The sequence below is a fragment of the Elgaria multicarinata genome, chromosome 1, assembly GCF_023053635.1.
Source record: "Elgaria multicarinata webbii isolate HBS135686 ecotype San Diego chromosome 1, rElgMul1.1.pri, whole genome shotgun sequence".
In the NCBI taxonomy this organism is placed as follows: Eukaryota; Metazoa; Chordata; class Lepidosauria; order Squamata; family Anguidae; genus Elgaria; species Elgaria multicarinata.
In genome coordinates, this window is record NC_086171.1 from 205,939,793 (window position 1) to 205,952,245 (window position 12,453).

General features: G+C 44.2%; 1 protein-coding gene across 1 annotated transcript in view; it reads left to right on the top strand.

The window, feature by feature from the left end:
• CDH4 (cadherin 4) overlaps positions 1-12,453 on the top strand; it is a 1,028,403-nt gene that overhangs the window by 974,729 nt on the left and 41,221 nt on the right. The gene's annotated exons all lie outside the window — the stretch shown is intronic.

Genomic DNA, 12,453 nt, shown 5'->3' on the forward strand with positions numbered 1-12,453 from the left:
CCCTATTTGCTTTAAGGTTGACAGGCTCACTGTGTCTGCAAATTTCATCCAATTCTGACAAAAAGTGGGAGGGAGTTGGTTTCCAATGATAGTCAGTGGGAGGCATGGAGATTTGGATTTCTGAATCAATTTTTGGATTCAGTTCCAAGTTAAAGGGAGGGGGGTGATCTCCAAATTAGTCCAAACAAAATTGGGCTCTCTTCTGAACTGCCAAATCAGGATGCAGATTGAATATTGTGTACTTTGCAGGCCCTTAATAGACATGAAATACACATAGAACTTTGAGCTTGGTGATGGGTATAGAAGTTTATGTTAGTCGGGAGGAAATTACTGAAAGCGCAGTTAGTTCTTTGAAAGCCCCCCTAGAAATGTGGCAGCCTCCGCTGGTGAAGAATGGTGGTTGTGATCCATAGCATAGGTCATCAGAGAGTGAAGCAACACTCCCTTGTCATAACCTTTCTGTCAAGTGGGAATCACACTGCTACATATGGTTCTAGGTGAAATAAAATCAATTGTCATTGATGTAGGGAGGAAACCTTTGAAACCCCAGAACTCTTCATTAGCCATACACCCATACTCACAGTACTTGTTACATAAGAAGAGTCCTCTCTGGATCAATATCCTGTTTCTCACAGTGGTCAACCAGATGCCTCTGGGAATTCCACAAGCAGGACATGAGCACAATAGATCTTCTGAGCACCACCAGTCCTGTTGTCCCTCAGCATGCTGCCTCTGTACTTGGAGTTAGTGTACAGCTACCAGGACTAGTTGCCCTTGATGGCCATATCCTCCATAACAATACCCCTTTAGCCGATTGTCTTATCCTATGCCAGGAGTGGACAACTTGGTGGCCCTCCAGATGTTTTGACTTACAACTCCCACCAGCCCTAACCAACATAGCCAATGCTGAGGAACCATGGGAGTTGTAGGCCAAAACATCTGGAGGGCCACTCATTGCCCACACTGTGCTAAGCCTGTTTACATGGAAGCATGTCAATCTTCATTCAGTGGGACTTCCAAGTAATTGTACATAGGATTGCAGCCTTCGGCTGGAATTCTAAGCAGATTTAACAGAAAGTAAACTTGTTTAGGATCAGGTGGTAAGAGATAAAAATAAGGAAGCTTTAAAAATGCAGTACTTCATCTTTTTACACCGATATGATGAATGGTGTTGGAGGAAAATTCTGAGAGTGCCGTGGACTTCAAGAAGATCAAACCAGTCCATACTCCAGGAAATAAAGCCAGACTGCTCACTTGAGGGAATGGTATTAAAGGCAAAACTGAAGTACTTTGGCCACATAATGAGAAGACAGGATACCCTGGAGAAGAGGCTGATGCTAGGGAAAGTGGAAGGCAAAAGGAAGAGGGGCCGACCAAGGGCAAGATGGATGGATGATATTCTGGAGGTGACAGACTTGACCTTGGGGGAGCTAGGGGTGGCGACAGCCGACAGAAAGCTCTGGCGTGGGCTGGTCCATGAAGTCACGAAGAGTCGGAAACGACTGAACGAATAAACAACAACAAAATGATGAATGAATGGTTTTAAAAGCAAATAAATGAATAAATACACCTCTCTGGGTTGAGGATTATTTTTCTAACCAAAACAGCAAAAGCATTTAACTTGCTAGTCTGCACCGGCAACTGAAAAACACAGAGATTTCACCCATCATAAAAAATTCCCTTTCAACACCATACTGTTTACTCCTCATCTTGCAAAACTGTTTTAAGGAGATATTGGAAGGGTTTGCATGTCCAGTCCTATGACACAAGGACTTCTGCATAATGATTCATTCCTTATTCAACATTTCTTGCCCAAAAGATAGATAGATAGATAGATAGATAGATAGATAGATAGATATGTATGTATGTATGTATCTCAAGACATAAACTGATACTGAGCTTTACTTCTGATAGCTGTGTAACCACTGGCAATAGCAATGCAAAGAAACATACGGAATATCAGATCATGTCACGTTGAACGCAAAGCCTGAATGTCTCCTGCAGATAACCTCACCTGATCTGTCTCCACACTCCGTGTTTCACAGTCTTATTGAGCCTGAAAGAAGGAAGGCGGTGAGCAGCAGAAGAAAAGTCCTCTGGTTTTTGAAAAGCCTCATTGGTGGGAGGCGATTTTTCTCCCCCTCCTGTATATACAGATTTCGCTACAATAGGAAGGGTTTTGTTTTCACTTGGTACAGCTCAAAGTTTGATGTTTTTAAAAATAAACTTGCATTGCAGAGCCAGCCCAGGACATTTTGCATTTTGAGATCAAAAGGTATCAATTGCCCTGCCCTTTCCCCTAAGTCAAGGTGCATCATGACATAAGAGCAATGTTGGATCAGACCAAGAGTCTATCTAGTGCAGCAATTCTGTTCACGAGGGCCATAGCTAGACCAAAGGGATAAACCTTAGGTCTAGCTACGGCCTTAGCCTGTCTCCATTTAAAGCATGGCCTCTACCATTGGGTCTTGCCTCACTCCATCAGCTGTGCACATATGGAAGCCTGCTTCGATACAATGAACTCCCTTGCTGCATCTGAACAACAGTATGAATGCACCAGGAAGTCACAGCTAGGCACAGAAACCACCATTGGAATGTTGGAAGTTGCCTAGTACTGAGTCAGACCATAGGTCCATTTATAGAATCATAGAATCATAGAATAGCAGAGTTGGAAGGGGCCTACAAGGCCATCGACTCCAACCCCCTGCTCAATGCAGGAATCCACCCTAAAGCATCCCTGACAGATGCTTGTCCAGCTGCCTCTTGAAGGCCTCTAGTGTGGGAGAGCCCACAACCTCCCTAGGTAACTGATTCCATTGTCGTACTGCTCTAATAGTCAGGAAGTTTTTCCTGATGTCCAGCTGGAATCTGGCTTCCTTTAACTTGAGCCCATTATTCCGTGTCCTGCAGTCTCAGTATTAGCTCAGTATTGTCAACACTGACTGGCAGTGGATCTCCAAGATTTCAGGCAGGAGTTTTGCCAGCCTTACCTGGAGATGCAGGTGATCACCTGTACCACTGGACTACTCCCTCTCCCTGATGTGTTGCTGTTTGTTTGTTTTCTTAACCGGTCAGTGGGAACTATTTAGAGTCAAAACAACAGTGTTCCAGTTCTCTCCCACTCACGTCTCTTCTTTGATTCATGGCTGCAGACCTCACTGCTTTAACACTTTTATTTTTCCTTTCCCCTTTGTAAGGACACTATTTATTTATCGCTGGGTTCATCTGATGTCTTTGCAAGAACAGGAGGGAAACCCCAACTTCTCCCAAACGTGTCTGGAATTTGAACAGGCCATTACAAATAATAATAATAATAATAATAATAATAATAATAATAATAATAATAATACCTTCCGGAGCTCACAAAAACATATTATGCAGCACTTTTACCCGGCGCTCAGCATAAGCACCTCTGCCATCCAAACTTGTGTGCCGAGAGGCATATATGATGTACAATTTCAATTTTGTTTCTCATCTCTACAAAAGCTATTTCCTTGGTGGCTCGAGATACTTATCTCCCTCGCAAGCCTTGTAAACAGGGCAGAGAAGAGAGGGGGAACTTGCTTCCCATTCAGTATGGCCTGCGCAAAGTCTCCGGAGGTAGCAACAGAGACCCTGTGGCAGCTGACGCACTAAAACGTTATTATGAACCCTGCATGGATTATAGAAATGAATTTGAAATAGAGACGCTCTCCATTATTGTTTGTCTTATTCCTGACATAACAACAAGAGGATGGCTTGTTCCTTATAGTTAAAGATGCCCTTAGAACAGAAAAACACATTATTGTTGTTGTTATTGTTATTGTTATTTTAAAAAACAGACATGGCTTGATTTATCTGCATTACGTGCTCAGTTTAAGAGATTGTAGCAATTATCCCAAAATCCAAAGCCACTAGGAAGAACCTGTCTACACATTTTCAGGTACCATGAAATAATATGTTATAAAATTGGAAACGCATCTGTCTCACTGCAGGAAAAAAATGTGTAGTTGACTCATAATAAATTGTCTATGGAATGCTTTAATTACGCAGAGCTGTTCTACACTTTATTCAGAATGAATGCTTGGAGGCGGTAATGGGCTGGATGAGGAAAAACAAACTGAAGCTGAATCCAGACAAGACAGAGGTGCTTGCTGTCAAAGGTCATAACCTGGGTTTGGAGGTGTGTCAACCAGTTCTGGAAGGGGTTACACTCCCCCTGAAAGACTGTGTTCGCAGCTTGGGGGTGCTTCTGGATCTGTCGCTCCAAATGACAGTCCAGATAGATGTGACAGCCAGGAGTGCCTACTATCAGCTTCAGCTGATACACCAGCTGTGCTCCTTCCTAGAGTCAGAAGACCTAAAGACAGTAGTGCACGCATTGGTAACTTCGAGGCTCTACTTCAATGCGCTCTACAGAGGTCTACCTTTGTGCCTAGTCCAGAAACTTCAGCTAGTTCAAAATATGGTAGCCAGGCTGGTCACCGGTACACCTAGGGGCGACCACATCACACCAGTTTTAAAATCTCTTCACTGGCTGCCAATTAGTTTCCAGGCGAAATACAAAGTATTGGTTATCACCTTTAAAGCCCTACATGGTTTGGGTCCAGGCTACCTGCGGGATCGCCTTCTCCCGTACAATCCATCCTGCACACTCAGGTCCTTTTGGAAGAATTTACTCCAGCCAACAAAAACAAGGCTGACAGGTATTACCCAGAGGACCTTCTCTGCTGCCACTCCCATATTGTGGAATGGTCTGCTGGGAGAGATTCATCAACTTAACAGTCTTCTGGAATTTTAGAAAGCCATAAAGACTGGTCTCTTCTGGCAGGCCTACCCAGTTGAATTTTAAGATGCCTTTTTTTTAATAATGTGCTGCTTTTAATAATGTATTAGTTTCAAATGTTTTAATTAGTTATATGTAATTTATGGTGTTTACATTTATGTTGTACCCCGCCTCGATCCAGAGGGAGAGGCAAGTAACAGATGATGATGATGATGATGATGATGATGATGTGGTGGTAGAGTGAACCAATAAGACTCTGGACAAACCATTTTGGACCCCAGGTGGGAGTTGAATGAATGTTCCCCATGTAAAAACAAGTTGATTGGATGTTCCTTCTGTAAAAGCAAAGTCACTTTGTACTGCTGCTTACCAACTACTAGCATAGCCCTGTGCATGAAACACTAGTCTGTGACATGCAGACAGTGTCTTATGCCAGGGAACTTTGATAACTACAATCCGCCCACCAATATTAGTGATAGTCTATCATTTCTGCCACCACATTTCTACCACCTCCTTCCACGGCCCCATTTTGAATATTGGGCAGTATCCAACAGGGCACCACCGCTAACATAAGTTATGTGGCATTAGCGTAAACTACTCCAGTGCAAAACCAGTAGCATTAGCTGGTGCACCAGTTTCCTAGGGAAAAAACAAGCACTTTAAACTGGGTCTGGGGCTGGACTGGGAGCCAGTGCATCTGTTTTAAGATGGGCATTATCTGTTCCTTATGCTAGTGCTACTTAATAACCTTTTTACTGTATTTCTAGCCCTTCCCACTTCCCCGGTCCTCCTTCAATTGGCCCACTGCCTCCTCAGAACCCTGCCTTCTCAAGTCCTAGGCCCCTCTACTTGAAGAAAGCCTCAGGCCTCAGCTAGACCTACCAGGTCTAGCGCAACGGAGGGGCGAGGATCTCGCAATATTTTTATCGCGAGATCTCCCCCTCTGTTTACACATGGCGCACGACGGCCTCAGAGGGAGAGGATGTCACGCCCGCCATTTTGGTTTTTGTTGTTGTTGTTAGAGAAGAGCGCACGAACGCTCATGCGCAAAATGTCAGGTTTTTATTTTAAATATTTTTTCCTGCTCCCCCCACCTCACGAGTAACCGCGAGGAGCCAGGACAAACTGCGATGCCCACACACACATTCCATCAGCCCGAGACCATGGAAAAAGCTGGCTCAAAGGGTAAGGCAAGATCCCTGGGAAAGGGAGGGATCATCCCTCCCTGCTCCTGGGATCCCCTGTGCATCATGTGGATGCACAGGGACGATCCAAGGGATCGCCCCGGGATATCACCCTGTCTAGCTATGGCCTTAGTGACATCACGGCAGCTCAGCCAATGGCAACCAAGGCAGGAAGCCTTCACTACTGGTGGAGTGTAATGTAAATTCTAAACCCTCTGAAGTGCAGAAAGGCTTATACTGTCTTAGGGCTCAAAGCGCATCAGTCTTTCTAAAGGTTAAAAAAAAGAGGGGGGAGTTCTTTAGAGTTTCCAGCTTCATCTGTTAAGGCCCAGCGGCTTGTCCCATATTAGGCTATCAAATTTCTATATTCCATTCAATATCTCTAAGCTAACTGTTTCAGCAAATTCTATTTTGGATCATTCCATTCAAGGTTCCTTATTTTTATTTTTATTTTTTAAAAATCCTCCTATGATATTTTACTTTCAGTAACCTATTCTTTCTTAAATGCCTTCCAGCCATGTTTCTTTTCTTTCTTTCTTTTTTCAGTGCATGACATAACTGTACCATTCTGGACTCTTGAGATGTGAACCAGTAAATATCAGAGACAGCTTACTTAGTCTTCACTGATTTGTTCAAATGTGACATCGCCAAGTTTTTATTAAGCCATATATTCAGAGCAAAGTGTTCTCCTCTGTGCACTTGAGATGTTGGATAAAGAGAAGATAGAACTATGAAGGTGTTTGCCTACACATTTGGATTTAGGGGTTCAGACTTCAAAGATTGGGGATGATTGGTAATCCTGATTGTCCAGAGTTCCCAATTACATCGAGCACAGTACCAGGTCTAGCCAAATGTGGTCACAGTTTCGTTTCACCACCTTGGTCAGAGGTGAAAGGGGAAGGGGCAGAAGGCATGTCTAAGGATGTATGGATTATGTAAGAACCCTTTCATCTATGTTTTGGGGATTGTCAGGCACCTTTCATTCTGTTGTCAGAGCAACGGTATCAGATCTTTTTTTCAGCTTCCAAATTTGCGCAAATTCGCATGTGCGCCAATGTGCAAATTTTGTAGAAAATTCCTGAAGGTTAGGAAAATAGTCCCCAAATCCACAGATTCCTCCTGACAAAGGGAAAACTGGTCTGCTGCAGAATCCACAACTCAGATACACAAAAATCCAAATTCATTTGATTCCATTGTGGATTTCTCAGACATCCCTATGCATATCCCTGTCTCCTATTCATGCATTGAAATCCAAACACCTGAATAGGGCTGGAGAGAGAGAGAGAGAAAGAGACTTAGGTTTTCTGACTTCTAGCAGTGCAAGGTTACAGGTTAAAGGGCTCAGGCCATTAAGTTCTATGGCACAAATAGATCAGGAATCAGTTGGACAGCAAACTGGTGTGTGGCACCAGAAAAAACTTTGAGGATAAATACCATGGGCAAAGTTCTTTGGGGTGGTGGGGAAGCTTGTCCCATATATTAGATTTCTAAAAAGAGAAACAAAATATTTCACATTAACATTCCCATCTACAACATGAGGGGGTCAATTACCTGTCCAGGGCTGCCTATGTAGATCTGGCACATTTAATTAGCCTCCAGTCCTTGTGCTCAGTTATGCATGCAACATTCACACTGAAAGGATGCTCAACGTTTCTCCCTGGTCATCCCTTATCAAATTAAGCCCCAAGATACATCGGCTCAGTTCAAACAACATGTCCCTCAATGGTGGTTTTAGAACTCTACAGTGGAGTTTTTATACCACCGTTGAGAAACGTGTTGTCTGGTGGGGAAACACCACCCCACAGTGGAGTTTCTTTAGAAAACACTCCACGCAGAATATCCACGCTGTGCAGAGGAGAGTTCTTGCACAACCGTTGTGTTGCGTGTCATGTGGAGGGCTCTATGGAGTTTTCCATTGAGTTGACTTTTCCCACTGGCTACAGAGTTTCCTGGCAAGAGCATTGAATGGAGGAAGTGCTGCTATAGGAGGCCCACTTGGATTGCTTTTTTTTTTTTTGCAGCAATGCCTGGTGGGATACCATCAAGAAGTTTGGGGAGGAGAGAGGGTGGAGGAACTGTCAATCAAACATCACATTGCCTTTTACTCAACTCCACGGTAGTCCACAGTCACACAGTGGTGGAGTTAGAACACATTGTGTAGGGAGTACCCCCAAAAACTCAACCGTTGAGTGGAGTTTTCCCACTGCATAGAGAAACATGTTGTCTGAACTGATCCATCCAGACAGTTCATTGGGGTCCATGTGAGCATCATGGATTCGCATCAGCATAGATTTGTATTGGCAGTAATGTCAATTGCATATGCTGAGGCCTTTAACTTCCACATGCAGACCTCTCTATGTGGGGCCTATGTGTCTATAAGGCTGGCCAGTGGGTAGGGTGACCATATGAAATGGAGGACAGGGCTCCTGTATCTTTAACAGTTGTATTGAAAAGGAAATTTCAGCAGGTGTCATTTGTATATATGGGGAACCTGGTGAAATTTCCTCTTCATCACCATAGTTAAAGCTGCAGGTGCCCTGCCCTCTTTTAAATCTGGTCACTCAAGTATAGCTCCTGCACTTAAACTGTTGTGATAAAGGTGGAATTTCACCAAATGACACCTGCTGAATTTCCCTTTTCAATACAACTGTTAAAGATACAGGAGCCCTGTCCTCCCTTTCATATGGTCACCCTACCAGTGGGTGTGACAAGACTCTTTGTTTTTCCCTGACGTTTATCCAAAGTAGTGTTCTACAGGATGTTGTTAGTCTCATTTATTTATTTATTTATTTATTTATTTATTACATTTTTATACCGTCCAATAGCCAAAGCTCTCTGGGCGGTTCACAAAAAATTAAAACCATGAAGAGCATAAAAACAACCAACAAATTTAAAACACAAATACAAAATACAATATAAAAAGCACAACCAAAATAAAACCACACAGCAAAAATTAATATAGGTTAAAATATAAGATTAAAACTGCAAAGTTTAAATTTAAGTTGAATTAGGTGTTAAAATACTGAGAAAATAAAAAGGTCTTCAGCTGGCTACGGAAAGAAAACAATGTAGGTGCCAAGCGAACCTCTCTGGGGAGCTCGTTCCACAACCGAGGTGCCACAGCAGAGAAAGCCCTCCTCCTAGTAGTAGGGTGACCAGCTGTCAGGATTTCCCCGGATTTGTCCTGGTTTTTGTTCTTTCCATGGTGTCAGGGGGGATTTTCTATAATTTTCAATAATGTCCTGGAATGACACACCTTCCTCTTTAAGGCTGCCATTAGCATGGCAGGAGGGAATGACATGCGTTCTTGAGGCACATCATTCCCCCACACCGAGCTCCAATTGAGGTCTTAAAGGGGAAAGTGGGTCATTCGTGGACATTATAGAAAAGGCCCCAATTGGAGAGGATGGTGGTGGTGCAGAATGAAATCCTTTCCCCTCCTCCACTCCAATGGGTTCTTTAAGGTGGCGGGGGAATAACGTACTTTCTGCAGGACTCAGAAAGCTGCTTCCCCACATGCACACTAGGTGTCCTCTTTTTTGGTTTCCCAAATATGGTCACCCTACCTAGTAGCCACCTGCCTCACTTCCTTCGGCAGGGGCTAACGGAAAAATAGAAACCAAAGGCACAGTTACAAGATGGGGATACTTGGCTCAGCAATACTACAAACAAGAAGGATCTTGGAATTGTTGTAGATCGCAAGCTGAATATGATCCAACAGTGTGATATGGCTGCAAGAAAGGCAAATGCTATTTTGGGCTGCATTAATAGAAGTATAGCTTCCAAATCACGTGAGGTACTGGTTCCTCTCTATTCGGCCCTGGTTACGCCTCATCTAGAGTATTGCATCCAGTTCTGGGCTCCACAATTCAAGAAGGACGCAGACAAGCTGGAGCGTGTTCAGAGGAGGGCAACCAGGATGATCAGGGGTCTGGAAACAAAGCCCTATGAAGAGAGACTGAAAGAATTGGGCCTGTTTAGCCTGGAGAAGAGAAGATTGAGGGGAGACATGATAGCACTCTTCAAATACTTAAAGGGTTGTCACACAGAGGAGGGCCAAGATCTCTTCTCGATCCTCCCAGAGTGCAGGGCACGGAATAACGGGCTCAAGTTAAAGGAAGCCAGATTCCAGCTGGACATCAGGAAAAACGTCCTGACTGTTAGAGCAATATGACAATGGAATCAGTTACCTAGGGAGGTTGTGGGCTCTCCCACACTAGAGGCCTTCAAGAGGCAGCTGGACAACCATCTGTCAGGGATCCTTTAGGGTGGATTCCTGCATTGAGCAGGGGGTTGGACCCAATGGCCTTGTAGGCCCCTTCCAACTCTGCTATTCTATGATTCTATGATTCTATGATAAGGACCCCTGTGGATGATCTTAAGGTCCAGGCAGGCACATATGGGAGGAGGTGTTCCTTCAAATAACCTGGCCCCAAACCATTTAGGGCTTTGAATGTTAATACCAGCACTTTGAATTGGGCCTGGACCTGGACTGGCAGCCAATGAAGTTGTAGAAGGAGTGATGTGATATGAACTTGCCGGCCAGTCCCTGTTAGTAGGTGGACTGCCCTGTTTTGTACCAGCTGAAGTTTCCGGACCGTTTTCAAAGGCAGCCCCACGTATAAGACATTGCAGTAATCCAAACGAGAGGTTATCAGAGCATGGATAACTGTAGCTAGGCTATCTCTGTCCAGATAAGGGCGTAGTTGGTATATAGTTGAATGGAAAAGAAAATACAGGCTTCCAAATGCTTAAATGTCCAAGAGAAAATACTGTTTCAAAAAGGATGCATGTCTAAATGAATCCCAGTAGAAAAGTTCAGAGGGGAGCACACATTAATGAAGTGTGTCCAAAGACTGACAGCATAGTTTTAAAAGAATGGGAAGGGCTTGAAATCCATGAGTCAGTGGTGGTAGGCATTTGGGGTCTCAAACTCCACGCACTTCTGTAATTCGTTAGATAACTTGTCTATTGAGAAATTGCCTAGTTATTGGGACTTCCATTGACAGAGGGTTTTGTTTCGTTCCAGTATTTTACCAGTTTGTGCTTCCAACACTGTCAATACATCTTCTGAATGGAATTATTTCACATGTTAAAGGGATGCAAGACTGAAACAGGGAATGGACAGTGGGGGAAAGGCTGGCATGAAGGGGTTAAATGAAGCAGGCGTGGGGAATGTAATTGGACTGCAACTCCCACCTGCCCTTGCCAGCATAGCCAATGGGGAGGGATGATGGGACTTGTGATCCAACAGCATCTTGAGGGCCACACGTTTCCTATCCCCGAAACAGACCCATCATACAGACTATTCAGAGAGACTGTTCAGTCAGGCCCAGCCACAGAAGTAGCTATGAATGTAAGCCAGTAGGAATGCAGTGCAATATCTCTGCCCTACTTGTCAAGCGTAGGATATGACTTTAATTTTTATGATGCTATCTCCTCTTGCCAGCTAGAGATGATTAATCTGATTTGACTGCCCCGTATAAAGGAACCTCCTCAATCTATTTCCTTTCTCATCTGGGATAGATGTGCTGCCTTTTGCTAAACCATGGCGGTTTGAGCAGAAGAAGAAAAAAGTGGGGGAGTCTCCAGTTTTTAACACACACACACACACACCTCTGCAATTGGGGTGAAGGCGTGAAGGGAAGTTTAATTCTTCCTCTTCCAGAGCACCATGGTCCTGATCGAAATCAGGGCTGCACCTGCCTTGCAGGACAGCAGGGAAAACAATCACCCATAGCTACACTACGTGCAATTAGGAGAGCATTTAGTTTGGCCCTCAGTAGTAGAGCAGATGTTTTGCATGCAGAAGGTCCCAGGTTCGATTTCCGCTATCTCTAGGTAGAGCAGGAAAAACCGTTGCTTGGATCCCTGATCTGACTCAGTATAATGGAGCATCCTAGATTCTACAGTCTAACATGGGCACCCCACTGGGCAGTCCATGGTCAGCTGCCAAAGACTCCCTAGGGGTCCAGCATTGAGATCTGCCCTGTCCCTCCCTTAAAAAGGAGCCGAGCACCCTGCTCAGTACCAAAACATGAATGGGGAAATGATATACTTAATTATCTGGAAGACCGTATTCTCCCATATGAGCCTGCCCATGTTCCGAGATCTTCTGGGGAGGCCTTTCTCTCAGGGCTCATCTACACCAAGCAGGTTATTCCACTATGAAAGCAGTATGAAAGTGGTATATAAAAGGCAGGAGCCACATTACTGCTTTATAGCGGTATTGAATTGCACTGCAGGATCTACACTACTGCTTTATAGCGGTACTGAAGTGCACTGACAACTGTTGGAGCCCATTGACACATCTACACCAAGCAGGATATAGCACTATGAAAGTGGTATATGGCATGTGTCAATGGGCCCCAACAGTCGTCAGTGCACTTCAATACCACTATAAAGCAGTTGTGTGGCTCCTGCTTTTTATATACCACTTTCATAGTGGAATATCCTGCTTAGCCCTATGTTCCACCAACATCCCAGGCACGCCTGATGGGTAAG